Raw genomic sequence first — 16,455 nt, 5'->3', positions numbered from 1 at the left:
TGGCAGAGGTAACCCCCTCGCCAGAGACTCTGACAGGAAGGCCCGCCTCGTAAGCAATGTGTTACCAGTGGGAATGGTGGGGGCAGGGGGGGGGATGTTGCAGGGACTCCTCCAAGACCCAACTCGATGGCTGTGGGGAGGCCCCGGGGGGCTGCAGGAAAAAGCCGGGCCCTCTAAGTTTTAGCCTCACTGACTCAGGGAAAGTGGTCGGGAGGTGGAATTCGTTTCCAGGGATGACAACATTCCGTTTCTGGACCTGTCAGATCTACGATGCCGCTAGGGACAGCAAATTCACGCATGCCACAGGCAATGGCAAGGGCAGGGTCAGGCTTCTGGGACTGGAGAGGCCGCTGCAGGGGGGCTGAAACAGCAGCCACAGAAGGTGCTCACAGAGCAGGAAGTGGAGGGCCCAGAAGGTCCTTGCTGGAGTCTCGGGGGCCATGAGATTTCAGGAGCAGAGGCAGCAAGGGGTGAAGGATGAGGGTAGCTCAGCCCCCGGAGGCCCAGCAGAGAGGGCGGGGAGCTGTGCTCGCAGGTCAGAAGGGCACAGACTGGGCTATAAGCCCTGCCTCTGCTCTGCCCTGCCCCCCGCAGCCCTGCCCCTGCCCCTCCCAGTTCCCAGCACTCCTACCCCTGCCCCGCCTTGCCCCCTGCACCCCTGCCCCTGCCCCGCCCTGCCGCGCCCCTTCACCCTGGGGCTGGTGTGGCTCTCAGGCAGCATTCCCTCCTGCACTGGCTGCAGGCTGTGTCGCGGGAGGCATGGGATGCCAGGGGTCTGATGCGGGGCCTGACCCGCGCTGGCGTCCGAAACGCTTCTGTGACTTCACCAAGCAGGGATGGACGGGTCCTCCTCCAGAGCGAGCTGCTCAGGGGGCGTGAGCTACTGTCTGGGTGATTCCCAGGCTGTCATCACAGCCACGTCAGGGCCGAAGCCAGATTGCAGAGGGGTAGACAGTGACGGCGAGGAAACGGACAGATGGACGGGGCTGCCTCCCCCACCTGGACAACGCCTTTCTGCGCCTCGCAAGTTGCAGCGGGCAGCGGATGTCTCAGACGGTTTCCTGGGCTCTTCAGGGCAGAGTTCATGGCTGCAGCCTCCAGGGTCTCCTGGCCTTTGTTCTTTATGCGAGGTCCCAGTGACACAATCCAGTCATGGGTTTGCCACAACGCCGCCTGCAGGGTGAGACTGGGGGCCCCTCGGCAGGAAGATGCCCTTGTGCTTGTGCTGAGACCAGGGTGCAGACCAGGGCAGAGGAACAGAGCAGGGCTGAGGAGCAGGAGGAGGAGAGGTGTGGCCAGGAGGAGGGGTGGGGAGGGAGCACAGGCCTGCAGAGGTGAGGACCAGCAGCACGGAGCCGGGTTAGGACCACGAGACAAACGTGCTGGGGTGTCAACAAAAGAGAGGACTAAGAAAGCATCGGTTAAGGTCTAAACTGAGAGTAGAAACTACAGATTTGACGGGGGGGGGGGGTATCTCGGGTGGGGGAACAGGGTCATCTGGGTCACCTGTCCCAGCTTTGGTGGCTGTGCCCATTTGCCTCAGGATAACTGTGGATAGAAGACAGGTGAAGCCCTGGACGGAGAGCAGAGGGCAGGTCCCACTGGCTGGGGTACAAGTTCAAAGGTGTGCCCGCGGCCACAGGAGGGGGCAGGCCGACAGCTCCAGCATCGAGGGGCAGACACCCATAAATCTTTGCCTTTGCTCTGAAGGGTTTGCTTTGAGTCCGTGAGTCAGCTGGGTGACTGCTAACCTGGACGGGCTCTCTTACAGTTTGAGAGGACCGGACTGGCTGGTGTCAGCTCCGCGTGGCCCAAACACGCACCTGGGCTTCCTCCCCGTGGGGGCGGGGTGCTGGGAGACCAAGGCTCCTTGGCGACGAGGTCTGGGACATCCCTGTCACTCCTTCCTCATTCCACTTGCCACAGCAAGTCACAGCCCGGACACACGCAGGGCAGGAGCCTCACCGCACGGACTGGGGGCTGGTTGCGGGGCAGGGCCGGAGGCTGGGCACAGGGAAGAATGGGGGGTGGCCAGGCAGGGGGCTTCCGAGTTTGGAACCTTGGCAATGGGTCACCTCCGTCTCCTGATGAGGCCTAAGGAGCGGATCTTGAAGTTGCCAGTTAATACAGAATGTCACTGAGTGAACGGCATACAGGATCTCCAGGGCTTCGCATGCAATTTAATGCTTGTCACTTCTGATCAAATGGATGAATTTTATGAAAGACCGGTGGCCCGATACAAGGTGATTAGTATGGATATTTGCTGAATGAACCTAATTCCATTATTTAGGAGACAATTCACACATGAGGAAAGCGAGGCCCAGAGAGGCCAGCTAATCTGCTCAACGTCACACAGGACGAGAATCTTCTTCTTGAATCCTGGTCTGTCCTTCCTCCTTTTTATTCTTCGTTTATTACTTTTTTTTTTAATAAGTGATGGAGAAAGAAGACTGATTGAAGACACAGTAACTTTAAGTCACATAATAATTTTTACTTAACTTACCTTCCCCCTGAAGTATTGTGGCTCCGAGTCAACCTCTACTGCATGAAACGGAGTAGCCCGTAAGATCAGGAACCAGATTCTACGCCACTTACTTAACTCAGTGGTTTGGGAAATCAAACCAAGAAAGCTGTGCATTTATTTTATAACAAATCATACGCAATTTATTTCAGCCTCAGAATGTCCCGTAACAGCCAAGTCTGTGTTTCCTTCAGATCTTCTCTCTAGTTCCAGTCGTCAAGAAAGACTTCAGTAAAAGAGGATCCTGCGGTTTGACTCTTAACCTGCTTATCGGTATTTTCTTTCGTCAGGAAACAAGTGGGGATCCCTTCCCCAAACTGCACGATGGCCCTTGGCTAAGAACAACCCCAGGCCACAGACGAAGGGGGTTGCAGGAGGCAGCCAGGACAGACGCAGGGGCTCCAAGAGCAGCTTCCTGCATATGAGCAGAAGCCACAGGTGATCTGATGAGAAGACACCTGTCACAGCCAGCAGGAGTGACAGCAAGGGACAACTGGAACTGGATTTACAGGTATCACATTATAAAGGAAAATGTGGGTCCTGTCCACCTTCTAAAGGATCCCATTCTCATTGGTTATATAAATTCACAAGTTGATTGTATTTAAAACTTTCATGTCTGTGTGAACGTTGAGATATGTACGTACACATTTTAATTCAAATAAACGGGTAAACATTAATTATCTAATAAGTAATTATTTTTTCCTTTCCCATTTTCAATTGCTTCCGTGACTCCAAAACATTTAAAGGGAAATTAACGTATTGATATATTGACCTGTATTGGTGTGGATGGGCATGGCGGAGGGTCAGCCACTTGTCAGCCGTGGGAAGGCACGTGGATGCTGCCTCAGCCACTGTGAGTGGTCCGGCCTGGTTTACCTTGTGTGCCTCTCACTCAGGTGTCCAGAGAAGGGGGTGGGAGGGGGGAAGAGCTCGAGGGGAGACACGTGAACTACGGGGGGAGGTGGTGAGGAGGCGTCGGATTAGGGGCAGGTGAAAACACCAGGATTTGCTGAAGGATGTACTGTGGGTGCGGATGGAGGTGGTTCCCAGGTTCTTGGCCTGTGTGTTTGGTGGGCAGGGTGCCCCGTGGTGCGGCAGGGAAGATGGGTGGGCAGGACGGGCTCTGCTAAATAAAGAGGTCTTTTCTGATCATGTTGCCTCCCAGGCCTGTGCAAGACAACCAGGTGGAGATGTTCATGAGATCTGTCCTCGGCGTATAGATGGAATTTGGGGCCCCATGACCTTGTGAGATGGCCATCCCAGATTTCATGCTGCGGAGGTGGGGGCAGTGAGGAGGCTGGAGAGAATGTTGGGCGAGAACAGCTGAATGGAGGGTGCCGGGGGAATTGCCGGTCCAGGCACGAATACGATTGGCTCTTCCGATCCATGGAGCATGCGGTGTCTGTGGTGCGCTCAGCACCTCAGTGTGAGCTCACCAGTCACGGTTCCCTCACTACCGTGTCACGGGTTATCTTGTCATTCGGGTTCATTAGCCCTATTCCTAGGGAAGGAGGGTTTGAGGAAGAACGGAGAAGGGAGGAGACCCTGACGTGAAGAGTTAGCTCCTCGTCCTACACGCTATGCTTTGTATCCTGTGCCCCTTGCTGCCCCAAGGATGGGCCCTACAGCATCAGAACCCCCCCCCCCACCGGGGGCTGTTAGACATGCGGGGACCAGGCCAAGCTCAGACCCGTCCAGTCAGATTCTGCATTTTAACACGTTCCCGAGGGAGTCTGTGCACACTAACAGTTGAAAACCAGTATCATGCATTATTAAAACACATTCACGTGGGTCTTTCCAAAGAGAAGCTTTCAAAGGAGCTGACCAGCGCCTCACCTTTCAGGGAAAGGCTCACTGACCTAGTTCAGGTGTGCACCGAGCCCCGAAGGGAACACGTGCACACAGCCCCTTAGTGGCTGATGCGGCTTTGCTCACCCTTCAAAGAGCACCTGCAGGCCCGTTCACGGGGCTCTGGGCACCGCAGGGACCCTCAGAGCTCTTCCCTCCACCTGCTGCTCAGGAAGGGGGTCATGCCCCTCACCGCCGCCGGCAGCCCACCGCCATGCACGATGCGGACCGAGGCTTTGGGTTGGCACCCTGCACTCCGGGATAGTCCCCTGCAACCTCCGCGTGTCAGAGACCGCGTGTCTCCGTGTCCTGGCTGTGACCGCCACGTGGATGCTTGTGGCTCAGCACCTCACGCACTCGTCATGGGGACACTTTACAAACGTGGCCGTCTGCTCCGATGGCCACAAACTGAGCAGCCTCAGGACCGCAGAACTCTGCCGCCCACAGCTCTGGAGGCCGGCATCCCGACATCGGGGTGCTGGCCCCACTGGGCTGTGCTAGGGCCCCCTCTGGGTCACAGACCACGTCTGTCCTCATGCAGGGGGACTGGCAAGGGAGCCCTCCAAGCCCGTTTGACAAGGAACTAGTCCCACTCGGGACCTCATAACCTCATAACCTGTTGAGGTCTCAACAAATTAATCTGGGGGTACACACATGTTCAGTCTACAGCAGCAAATACAGATTAGAAGTTGTTTGATAGGAAATAACACAAGAACTATTTCAATAGATATTTTAAATTTACTTACATGGGCACTTTGGTGCCGATCAATAATTACAAGTCATGCCTTGCCTACCTGACCTTGAATGCAAGGGAAACATAGTGAAAATTTTTCTTTGCTTCCCCAAGAGAGTAGTTTAGAGAGCCGGGTAATGGAGTGTGGGCCTACAGACGGGGTGAGGGCAGGAGATCCCCTTTCCGGAGAACTGCTCTTAAGCCATCACATGAAAGTGCACCTTGCATCCATCTGGCCTCTGCATCCCGGCTGAGTCACCAGGTACACAGCGGTGGGTGGCCGCGAGCCTCCACGCCACGCATGGGCCTCCTCGCGCAGCCATGCGCGGCCCTTAGTGTAGACACTTACTCCCGGGGCTGAGCGTAGTTGCAGCCACACCTGGATGCCTCCAGGTAATCAGGAGAAAACTTTTAGTGGAAGGGAAACAACATACCTTTGAAGAATCGGAATGTGTGTGCAGAAGGAGGCGATCACCCTCTTTGGAATGAATCAGCTTTGCTTCCTGTTGGGAAAGTGTGCAGGGGAAGGGAAAAGTCTCTCGTGACGGCTTCCTGCTGTATTCAATTAGCTTTCTCGAGGACGCCGAAAAGAAGGCTCCATGAGCGGAGCCAGGATTTAGGAGATCCTGGAGGAAAAGCCCCGGGGGAAGTGCCACCCTGCAAACGTGGTGGAACCCGAAGTAGGGTATGACATGATCACCTGAACTACATGCGGGGGTCCTATTTTAATTTTATGTCGCCGGGGCCAGAGTTAGAACACCGCCCTTCATGTGCAGTCTTTGAAAGTGCACTAACTTTGAGTAACTCCTAGGGGATTGTGATGAGAAAAGGGAGTGCACGGCTCTCTGAAGGCTGAGCCTCCGGGGCCTCTGTGCCCTCGGTGGGGTGGGGACGGTGGTATTGGCCACACGGGGCTGGCTCAGGCGGCCCACCGGACCAGCACGTGAAAGCAGGAAACGGTGACTTAGAGCCAAGAGCTTTGTGTTTTCAGAATATGGACCGGACGGCAGGGAGGAGTACGAGTTGCTCTGAGAGCAGAAAACAAAGTCTGGGCTGCCTGCCAGGGAGGAGCGGACATCTCCAGCGGGTCCTCGAAAGCTCCGGCGGCTGGTGGGAGCGGGCTTCGCATAGCCCATCCCTTCTCGTGCCCCGCGGGGAGGAAGGGCCGAGGGTGGGTTCCGTGCTGGGGTAAACCGGACGCGGCGGGGCAACCCTAATGGAGAACCGCAGGACGGAGGAGCGAGCCAGGCGGCACCGTCCAGGGCTCTTGCCAGCAGATGCCCTGGCGGCCAGGAGCTCCTTCTTGTCCGGGTTCCCTCACCGCTCATGCTCATTAGGGAGGGCCTGGCTCACTCTCAGCCTGAGGCTTCCCTCCTCCTTTGCAAGGAGTCTGACAGGTGCGTGATAGAGCTTTGCAGAGAGGGACCCCGTGTATGTCGTCTATGCCATTGCAAGTTCACTGGCCTCTGTTGCTTTTTAGGGGAAACCTGCCCACCCACACCCAGCTCGACATGGCTAAAAACCAAACCTCTCACCTTACAAAGTTGCTGTGGGACTGACTGTTTCTGGACTTCCTCTGGCATTGCTGGGTGGTGGAGTGAGATGCCCTACAAAAAAAATACACAGCCAGAGAGAAGACACTTTCCTAAAATCTTATCTTTGCTTGTTTTAGCAGGACACGCCCACCTGCGTTCCTCACATGGCAGTGACTCTTCCTCATCCTGCGAGAACGGGTGAGATCGTGACAATGTTTTATGCTTTGCTTTCTTGGGACAGCATGGATGTTTGTAACAGATGTCACTAACGATGATAACACACAAGACCCCAACAATGTGAACCAGTAACTGCATCCGTGGAGAAAGAAACTATGCAGCCTGGTAGTTTTTGATTATGCTGACTCATGAAATTAACCCTCTGAGACATGCGGTGATGGACACAGAAGATCAGGACCCCGCTGGCATGGGGCCTGCCTCATTTCAGCTCTGGACCTCACTGGAAGCCCTCTGGGTGACTGGCCAGTGATGACATGGCTGCAGGTGCTGTCCTGCAGCGGAAACCAGCGCAGCCGCTGCGGACGCAGACAGCGGCTCATAGCACATGCCCACGTGCAGTGACCGTGCTCGTCAGCCCCGACAGCCTCGGCTCCCACACGCTACCTCTGGCCATGTCGGTGAGAAGGGGGTCACTGCACCAGCAGCTCTGCTTCCCGCGGAAGCTCAGGGGCCCAGGGAAACCGAGGGCTTTGTTGAGATGGCAGAACCGAGGGGCTTCCCCAGCAGGAACCCAGTGGCGAGGACGTCACTGCTGCCTGAGGCCTCGCTCCCAGCCCTTCTGGTGCTTCTGCGGGCATAGCCCCCACAAGGAGACGTAGTGTTTCTGCTCATGTCCAGCCTGCCTCTGTCCTTCCTGTTCTCCTGGAATATATACTCACCCCAAATGCATAGCCCTTCGAAGCTGAGGGAGGTTTCTGTTATCTGCTTAATGCTGTTCATTCTCCTATTCTGCCCATTCTCTGCGTGAGGCAGTAAAGCAAAGCTCTTAACCACCATAATAAACCTTGATAGATTATTTGCATAACTGGTTCTCATCTAAACAAGAGAATTAAATAGTTCACTGAAAACCTGAACAGGTAGAGCAGGGCCCGAGACTTTGGCCTCCTTGTTTCTCCAGTATGCCAAGCATGTTTCAGCCCCAAGGCCTTTGCACATGCTGGTGCCTCAGACTTTGACGCCCTTGCTCTGAATCTCCACACAGAGGGCCTCCTCAGGGCTTTGTTCAAGGGTCACCTTCTAAAAGAGGCCTTTTCTAGCCACCACAGACGATAACGCTCCCGCCATTTCCCCCAAGCTAGCCCTCTCCATATTATTCCCTGTCTTGTCTGTCTCCATGGTTGGTGACATGTTTGTCACCAGAAGCTCTGCGAGCGCTAGCAGCAGGTTTCCTCCCCACACGGCCTCCAGCGCCTAGAAGAGCACCCGACAAGAAGACGCACAACGAACCTTGTTGAAGAAACAGATGGTGGAGAAAGGAAAGGTTCTCAGCGACGTGTTTCAAATACGCAGGCACGTATAGTCACCTGGCTTTTCAGTCACTTGAAGGCAAACCCCTTCACAGCCGGATGGGGATGGTCATGCTTCTCTATGTCTTCTGAGTGGGAAAAACTGGGTGAATTTTCTGGTCTAGTGATTTCTCGTCATGAATTCGTGTCGAACGGATTTTCCCGCAGCTGAGTGAGGGACCAGAGCTGAGGGTGTCCTACCAGAATGGAGGTCCGTGTGTCATCTTAGTCATTTTAAGCGCGTGCATTTTTCCCTGAGAAAGTGGAGGTGTTCTCACGACATGAGATTACACAATTGTTAACAGATGTATCCCTGTGTATATGTCCTTTCCAGCACCGCGTAGGGCACAGCAAACACGTGTTAGTTAAACCGTTACTCTGCTATGGGTGATGATTTTGGCGCTTGTCCACAAGCAGCACGAGCCTTTGGACTAAGCCCTTCGTGCAGTTTAGAGCCATGTGATTTTAAAAATCCTTGATACCTAATAAAAGGTATATATTGTAAAAATCAAACCACATGATCAATACAAAGGAATTAATTAATACAAAGGAAGCAGGTGTTTTTGAAGTCAGATGTACATACATGATGTGTCTCCCCCTCTTTCTCAGACTGAGAGCCCCATTACATTTTGGGGTGCAATGCCCCCAGTTCAAAATCTGTTCCCCAGCTTCTCCGGAAGCTTCTACATACGTCTAAAGTCCAGCCTGTGAGACTCAAGCAGAAGGTTCACTTATAAAGCAGCTGACTTTTTTTTTGCATGTCCCCTTCATCATTCTTGTTGCAAAAGCACTTGTGATGGCTGGAGCTGCAGAAGCCACATTGGACCATGAAGAAAACCTGAAGACAGAAGACATGGGCTAGGGGTGGCAAAGCTTAATGACAGAAGGAGCTGTGATCCTGGGGAAATTCATGAAAACACCATACCAGCCTTGAAATGTCCACATGGGGTCTCATTTTACCTGAGAGAATAAACCCTTCTTTGTTTGAACCATTGGTGTTTTGGCTTTTCTGTTCTAGGGTGCTAAATGTAATTCCTACACATGCTAGGTATTGAGGGAACACTGGGATTGAATATCAGTCACTTACTATAATTCAGAAGATATATTTTAATTCCCTGAGTAATGTTATGCATTCATAAAGCCAATACACAAGGTAAACTTTGAGAAATAATGCAAGTATACAGTATAATCATTCAAAACCCGTGAGCTCGCTTAGACTGGTACTGCTTCAGTAGTGCACAAGACAAAAGTGTTCATTCCAAATATCCAGCAAACACTCGTTGAGCCTACTACGTACCATGCGTTGCATTAGCTTGACCGAAGCACAGTGGAAAAGGCTGGCACTTGGAATGAGTGCCTTGGATTCTGACTCATTGCTTATGAGCTGTGTGACCCTGACAGGTTGTGCAGTCTCTCTGAGGTTCCGTGCTCTGGATCCTACTAAGCCCTTGGGGGTTTGTGAATCCAGAGATGTGAGTAACTAGCTCTGCTTAGGTAAGTTGAAAATAGGTTGTGCTGTCAATAAGACTGCTCACCCAATATTTCTGGATTTCCTCCTTCTGATAACATGGTGGTGCTGCTTCCCATCCCCTTTGAAGATGTGGCCATAGCATGCACTTTGGTCAATGGCAAATGAACAGAAGTGACCTGTCTCACTTCTGACTGCTAATTTTAAAAAGCGGCAGGCAATCTGCATTGTTTCCTCTGTGCGGTGATGCTGGGAGCCAATCCGTGTGCCTCCATCCACCCTGGTCTCCTGTGACTACCGTAAGCTAGACCTCGTTCCTCCCTCCACCCACTCACAGTGGAGATGTTCCTCTGAGAAGTAAGCCTCTGAGATTTGGGGCTTGCTTATCACCACAGCATCACCCAGCTTATCCTGACTGATCCAGGTGATGCTATCTGTCTTGAAGCCTGAGCACCAGTTTCCAGGGAAAGAAGGAGCCCTCAACGCTCTAGGATAAAGGGAACAGAATCTTAAAAGGATCCATGTTGGTAATGAGTTCTGCGTAACTGTTAGCAGAGAAGCAGAAGCTGAGTCTGGTTAGGTGGATGGGGGCGGGCAGAGTGTGTCGTCTAAGGCACCTTTCTCGAGGCCAGGTCCCCAAAAGTGATTCAAACTCAGACACCATTCAGCCAGATGTCTGGATTCAATAAATTAAGAGCTCAAAAATGAATCTGTAAACAAAAGTCAGAATACGATCGAAAGGGGAAGGAAGTCCTAAAGCAACGAAATAGGGCCAAGCAACACGGCTGCAGCACTAATGCGTTAGAGACGTAAGGATCGGGTTAGACACGGCTGAAATAGAGTAACTGACACGGAGCAAACCCTAACTAACCGCAATGAACACAGACCGATTAAAAAGGAGAACAGAATGAAGTCATTTACGGGGACGCTAATGATTGGTTATGAACATGCATCAGAGCTAAAGCCCATCCAATAATCGTTGCCCCTAAAGGAGAAAACTCAATACATTTCAAAATAGGAAGTTTTGAAAGGATAACACAAGAGCGCTTTCAGCATGTTTTCCAGTACGGCCATTCTTTTCAGCGTCACTCTGTCTCCATCGCTGTGTGAGCTGGAGTAGCTCCCGGACCCTGGAGAGGCTCGGGCGCCCACGCGTGGAAGGGGTGGCCCGCGGTGGGGGCCGATGGGCCCATCGAAGGCCTCTGTGTCTACCAGGCTCAGGAAGCTCGACTTCTCCCGTCAGGTAATGGGCTGGGGGAGGGGCAGAGGACCTTTAACCAAGACGGAGAGATGGTCACGGGTGGATTTTGTAAGGATCATTCTGTCACTTTGGCTGCACCGAGTTTTGTCGTCTCTCGACGTAACAGGACTGGAGGTGCTCCGGCAGCGTGATTTGGTAATGTCGGTGATGGTCAGGATTGACCTAAGATCCTGACCTTCCCCTCACGTTTATAGATCTTTACTGCAGATTCTTAAACCCTGCTTGGCTACATACTTGCGCTGCAAAGTAAACTGGGCAGACTCATTCTCTCGTTCCTGCTCAAACCCAGTGCTCGATAGAGTCCTAGTCTTTAGGACCAGAGCAGGAACGGGCTCCGTGGGCTTCCAGGCTATGCTGCCGGCAGGGGCGTCCAGGACAGCCGCCCCGGGCTCCCGGAGCTGGTGGGAAGGGCCGGCCCACCCGCCACTCCCCCTTCCCTTCAAAGAAAGTCCTGTTTCTTCAGGCTTCCGAGAACGTCATCTGAAATTCTTTCGACGTCAATATTGGCATTCAATAATCCTCATTATCACCAAGTTATTCTTTGTGGAAAGTGAACATGTTTTTCCCACTGCCTTTCACCCCTTTCTCTGGTTATATCTTCTTTCAAGAAGGTCGGTGACAAATCTCTTTTCTTATCATAGCCTCTAACGTCACTGATGGGGATAAATCACCAGGCTTTCTCTCTCCCAACCTAAACAGTCCTTGTTTTTAATGCTCCTGCAAAGGTCCAATTTTCTGTCCTCTGTATCTTGATCTTCCATAAAATACCTTCCAATGTTGTGGAGAATCACAAACACAAGCCTATAGAAAGAACACAGTGGCGGAATTATGCTCAGGGTCTGTAAAGCAACAGCTCTCTAAACATAGACTGGCCTCACTATTATGTTTTTGACCAAGCTAAACTTATCACTTGATTCCATTTGCACTTTATTAGGAACCCCCTTTTCGAAGTCCTCTGAGATTGGGAGTATGAGCACCATGAATGGAGAGGGCCCATTTGAGGTCTACTTGCATTTGAAAGGGCTCTGCTCACAGGTGCATTCCTGCTGCAGGAGCAACCGCTGCCAGCCCCGCCCTCCGAGACATCACCCCCTTCTCCGAGCCTGTCACCAGCATCCAACTCCATTCACCGTATAGCAGCCTGGCGGGTCCCCGGATGCTGACTGCTCCCAGGCTCCGGGCGAGCCTCGTTCGGGGCAAACCAACCGCAGGAGACTCCCTCCCCAGGGACCTGGTCCTGGTCCGTGGGAGTGAGGCCCCGCTGGCTGGGGTAGGTGGCTCCAGGACCATTTGCATCGCTTCGCAAAGTACCCAAGGAAGACAGACTGTCTTCACTGGATGTTATTATGGGAGAATATGCCTTATGGGGCCACTGCTACTGTCTTATAAACACAAGGAGACAGGTCTGAGACAGAAAAACCAAGACAATGAGGGTGGCTGAGTAGAAGGTGAGAAGGTCCTGGGGCCCTGATCAGGCTGGGTAGGTGCCTGTAGCTGCCTAATTAACCCAACCCTGGACCCTTGTTATGGGAGATAATCGATCCCTTGACTGTCCAGTGGTTCTCAAAGTGCGGTCCCAGGCCGGCAGCCTCCAGTATCCCCTGACATGTTGCTAGAAACGCAAATCCTTGAGCCCCACCCCTCCAGATGACTGAAAAGAAAGTCTGGGGACCGATCGTCCCGCAATCTGGTCTCACAAGCATTCCAGGTGATTCCCATCAGCCCGCATGCTGGAGAACTGACGTCAGCCGTAGCCCTGGGTTTTCTATTACCTGCGGTAAACTCTAGCCTCGTGAATACCTGTGTGGTATTGTACACCCCTTTCGTGGGAAATGCAATCAATTTGACGTTTTCTGTTTCACGTGGGGGTCACCCAGGCATCTGTGATGTCTCAGACAGGAAGGCAAGAGAGGGGGCTGGGGCTGCTCAGGTGCGGTTGGTTCTTGAGCTGTCAGGAATTTTGTGCAAGTTTAGAGCCTTTAGAGTTCCCGTCCTGGGTGAAAGGAGTGGACTGTGAAAAAGAGGAAAAGAAAACCCAGGAGGCACAGCTCAGGTCAGAAGAGCCCAAAACTCTCTCTACGTGTCGTGGCAAAGGCCATGAGTCACTGGAGGGCTGCGTGGTTCAAGGAAATCGTTCCAGCACGAAACCAAGGACGTGCTAAGGACAAGCAGGCACGAAACTGCCCAACAGCTAAACAGCGTCCTTTGGAGAAGCTGGGAGAGTGAAACCCCAGGCAGATCCTGGAGGGATGGTCCCGTTGCCCAGCTGTCAAGTGCGCGGCCACACAGCCCTGTCTCACGGATCACTGCCGAAGCGAGAATCGGAAACTTCACATTCCACCGACGTGTATCCATCAAAGACACGCGGGAGAGCGGCGCAGGGGGGCAGCGATGGAAAACACACACCGCACATTTCAGAGGAGCGATTACCATCTGCTCCGTCCTGCAGGCGGGGCATCAAGTGTCGCTACGGTCAGTCAGTCATGCTGGCTTCACTCAAACGCTAGCACCACCTGTCTCTGCAGACCTCCAGGCACCAGCGAATGAACCTGCTCCGTGATGTCTGAGCTGCGGCCCGGAGTCCTGCAGCTCAGCTCAGATACCGGACTCTGGCAGAGGAGGCCGGGAGACCATGAGCAAGGCGCCTCTTCCGAGCTCACGACTGTGACCATCCACGGGTCAGACTCAAACTCTTCCCCGAATCAATAGAGTGGGAGCTCTATCTTTCACATCATTCTGTCCTATGAGACTCAGCCCGCTCCTCAAAGTGTCTAGATCGGTTTTGAGAGAACGTTTCTGACGTTTGCGGATCTCAGCAACGACTCCCCACTTCACTTGTGATCAGCTCTCTTGTGTAAATACATTTGCCGACTCCTACTTTATACGACTCTCCTAGAATGGCAGCCATGACCTCTCTTTCATTAAAATACAGATTTCAGAGGCATCAAACCTGGCAGGCCATCTTCCCCCTCTGTGTCTAACGGGGGCCTCCCTCGTAATCCATCCAGCCACCAACGGGCTGCCCTGCCACCTCCAAGTCCCCAAACCCCCACCCAGTGTTGGCCAGTCTCGGGACTTAAAAGCCAACATTTAAAATTGTCTTCCAAACCGCTCTGGTTCTATTTGCTTGAAAGAGGTGACACCCATGTTATTGCACTCCTGTAATTTTAGGGTAAAGTGGAGGGGCAGAAAAATTATTTAAAACAAGGAGGTAAAGCTGTTCTCGATAAAAATCAATAGTCATCATTTTTATATTCTCTGCCTCCCAAATTGCGCCTCCCGGCCGTGGTGACTCTGCCTGGAAGCATCCAGGGTTCATCCCTCCCACACGAGCCTCCCCAGGAGGAGGCAGGGCCAGGAGCAACGCACGCAGATGGGCTTTGACTCGGCTCCTGGGCTCAGAGCTCCATGCCCCCCGCCACGGGACATGTCGCCTCCCGTGCTCCAGCCGCGTCATCTGTAAAACGGGGCTGGTGACTCCTACCACCTCGGTTGTTATGGGCTATAAAACAGTTAGTGTTGGTGCGGGACCTCGAGCAGCATCCAGCCAGCACACTGTAAGAGTCTGTGTGTTTGCAAAGGAAAGAACATCTTTGTTTTCTTAATACACTTCCTTTCATAAATTCTGTCATTTGGGGAATATGATCGGGTTTCCGGGATTAAAACATTTAAATTAAGAGGCATCAAAGTAATTTTAAGAGCTTCGTGTTTACTTTTTTACTCTCAAACACCAGGAGGAGTGTGGCTTTTTGTGAAACTCAGAATCCATGCAGAAGAAGATATCCTCAAGGCTTTATTCATTTCATAAATAATGTATTTTATTTTATTGCATATGGCTGTTAAGGAGAGCATCCATGATCAATACAGACTAAATACAATGCACTATTCTAGATCCACTTACTGTCGTCTCCAGCAGCGTCACATTGACCCTTATATACAGCGTGTTGCAGTGGAAGACAGAGCAAGATAAGGTAAGTCTTTTGTCATATCACAATAGCAAGAAATATATTTAACATCTTGATATCCAGAAACAATACGTACCCAAAAAGAAAACACTGTTTAATAACTGTTAAAGTTTATATAGCAAAAAATATTTTAAATTTAAGGTAAGTCAGGCAAAATGTACAAAGACCCAATATACATTGTGAAGTTTTAGCAAACATAACATTTATACATTTTGGTTCCATTCTGTAAACTAAATTAAAAATGTAAATATTGCATATGCCTTTTTTTTTTGAAATGTACAGGATAGAGGAAAATGTAGTACATTACCAACTTTGTATTCTGCTTGTTGCAAGCTGCGGTATGAACAGTGCCAAGACTACTGTGAGTACAGAATGCTACTTACTACGCCAAACGTACACTGTATCCAGCAGGGTCCGCGCTCGGTCCCACTGCACGGGGGCCATGCAGCCAAAACCACCCATCGATTCCGCGTCCCAAAACGAAACCCAAACTTCAGGACATTTTATACATTTTCATAAAGCGTAGGTATCATACACTGAAATTGACCTTCAAACTAACATCATATGGTCTATACACTGTTGCGATGTGTAATTTTAGAAAAGTAAAACTTTGAAAGTGTTCAGGGGGATCACTTTACATTCAACTTTGTCTTGCAGTACAATCCTGTGTTTCTCAAAGTTCAGCACGGAAGCAGGAAGACTTCTGCATTGCCATTAAATATATTTTTAAGACATTGAATATTTTGGTCTTCCTCTAAAAAGCCTCATTTTATTAATGCATTATTCTATAGTGATATATATCTATATATTTATATATATTTTTCTCCAAAAAAAAAAAAAAAAGCTCCCATCTCCAATGAATGAGTGTAACCTCTACAGGACTATCTGAGCAGACAGGCACTGCGGACGTGCCCGCGGGAGGGGGTCTGCAGCCCTCCGCCACATGTCAAGGGGGCAGCAAGGTGACATGACATTCTGCTGGTCAAGGTCAGCAGTTTTGGGTGACACCTGTGTAATCGCCACAACACTGATATCTTCAGAACACTGGAAACAGAAAATGAGGGTAGTCTCGTCAGGAACTTTCTCGACAAGTCAGATGTACTGTGAGGTTTTTGTTTTGTTTTTTTTTGTCTCCTTCTTCTTCCCTTAACAACGCAGGGGCCGGAATAGCTCTTATACCAAGTTCTTTGCTTCCCTTGTCTCTTTTTGAGCTTTTGTGTTTTTTTATTGTTGCTCAGGGCAGCCTCATTGGCCAACATGATAGCATCGAGTAAAGATAACACATTTTTTTTTTAATCTGCCAAAGCTGTGACCACCCTTGGATCGCTAGCATGCCTACATGAATTTTTGGTTAAAGAAATGCAAGCTCAAGGTTAAGGATAGCAGAGACGTTTGAGCTTGTAAATAGGATCAAAGGCTTTTGCAATTTGAAGTACCTACATAAACATCTACATAGAGAAGATTAAACAAGTCTGTTAAAGGTAAAAAGAGATATTCACCCCCTGCCCCAATCCCCCCTCCCACCCCCACTACCCAATATAGTTGATGATTTTTCAAAAGTAGGTTGCTTCAGTTACACATAATTATTATTATTTATTAAT

The sequence above is a fragment of the Ursus arctos genome, unplaced genomic scaffold (assembly GCF_023065955.2).
Source record: "Ursus arctos isolate Adak ecotype North America unplaced genomic scaffold, UrsArc2.0 scaffold_10, whole genome shotgun sequence".
NCBI classification, from domain to species: Eukaryota; Metazoa; Chordata; class Mammalia; order Carnivora; family Ursidae; genus Ursus; species Ursus arctos.
This window is presented reverse-complemented; position numbering follows the sequence as displayed.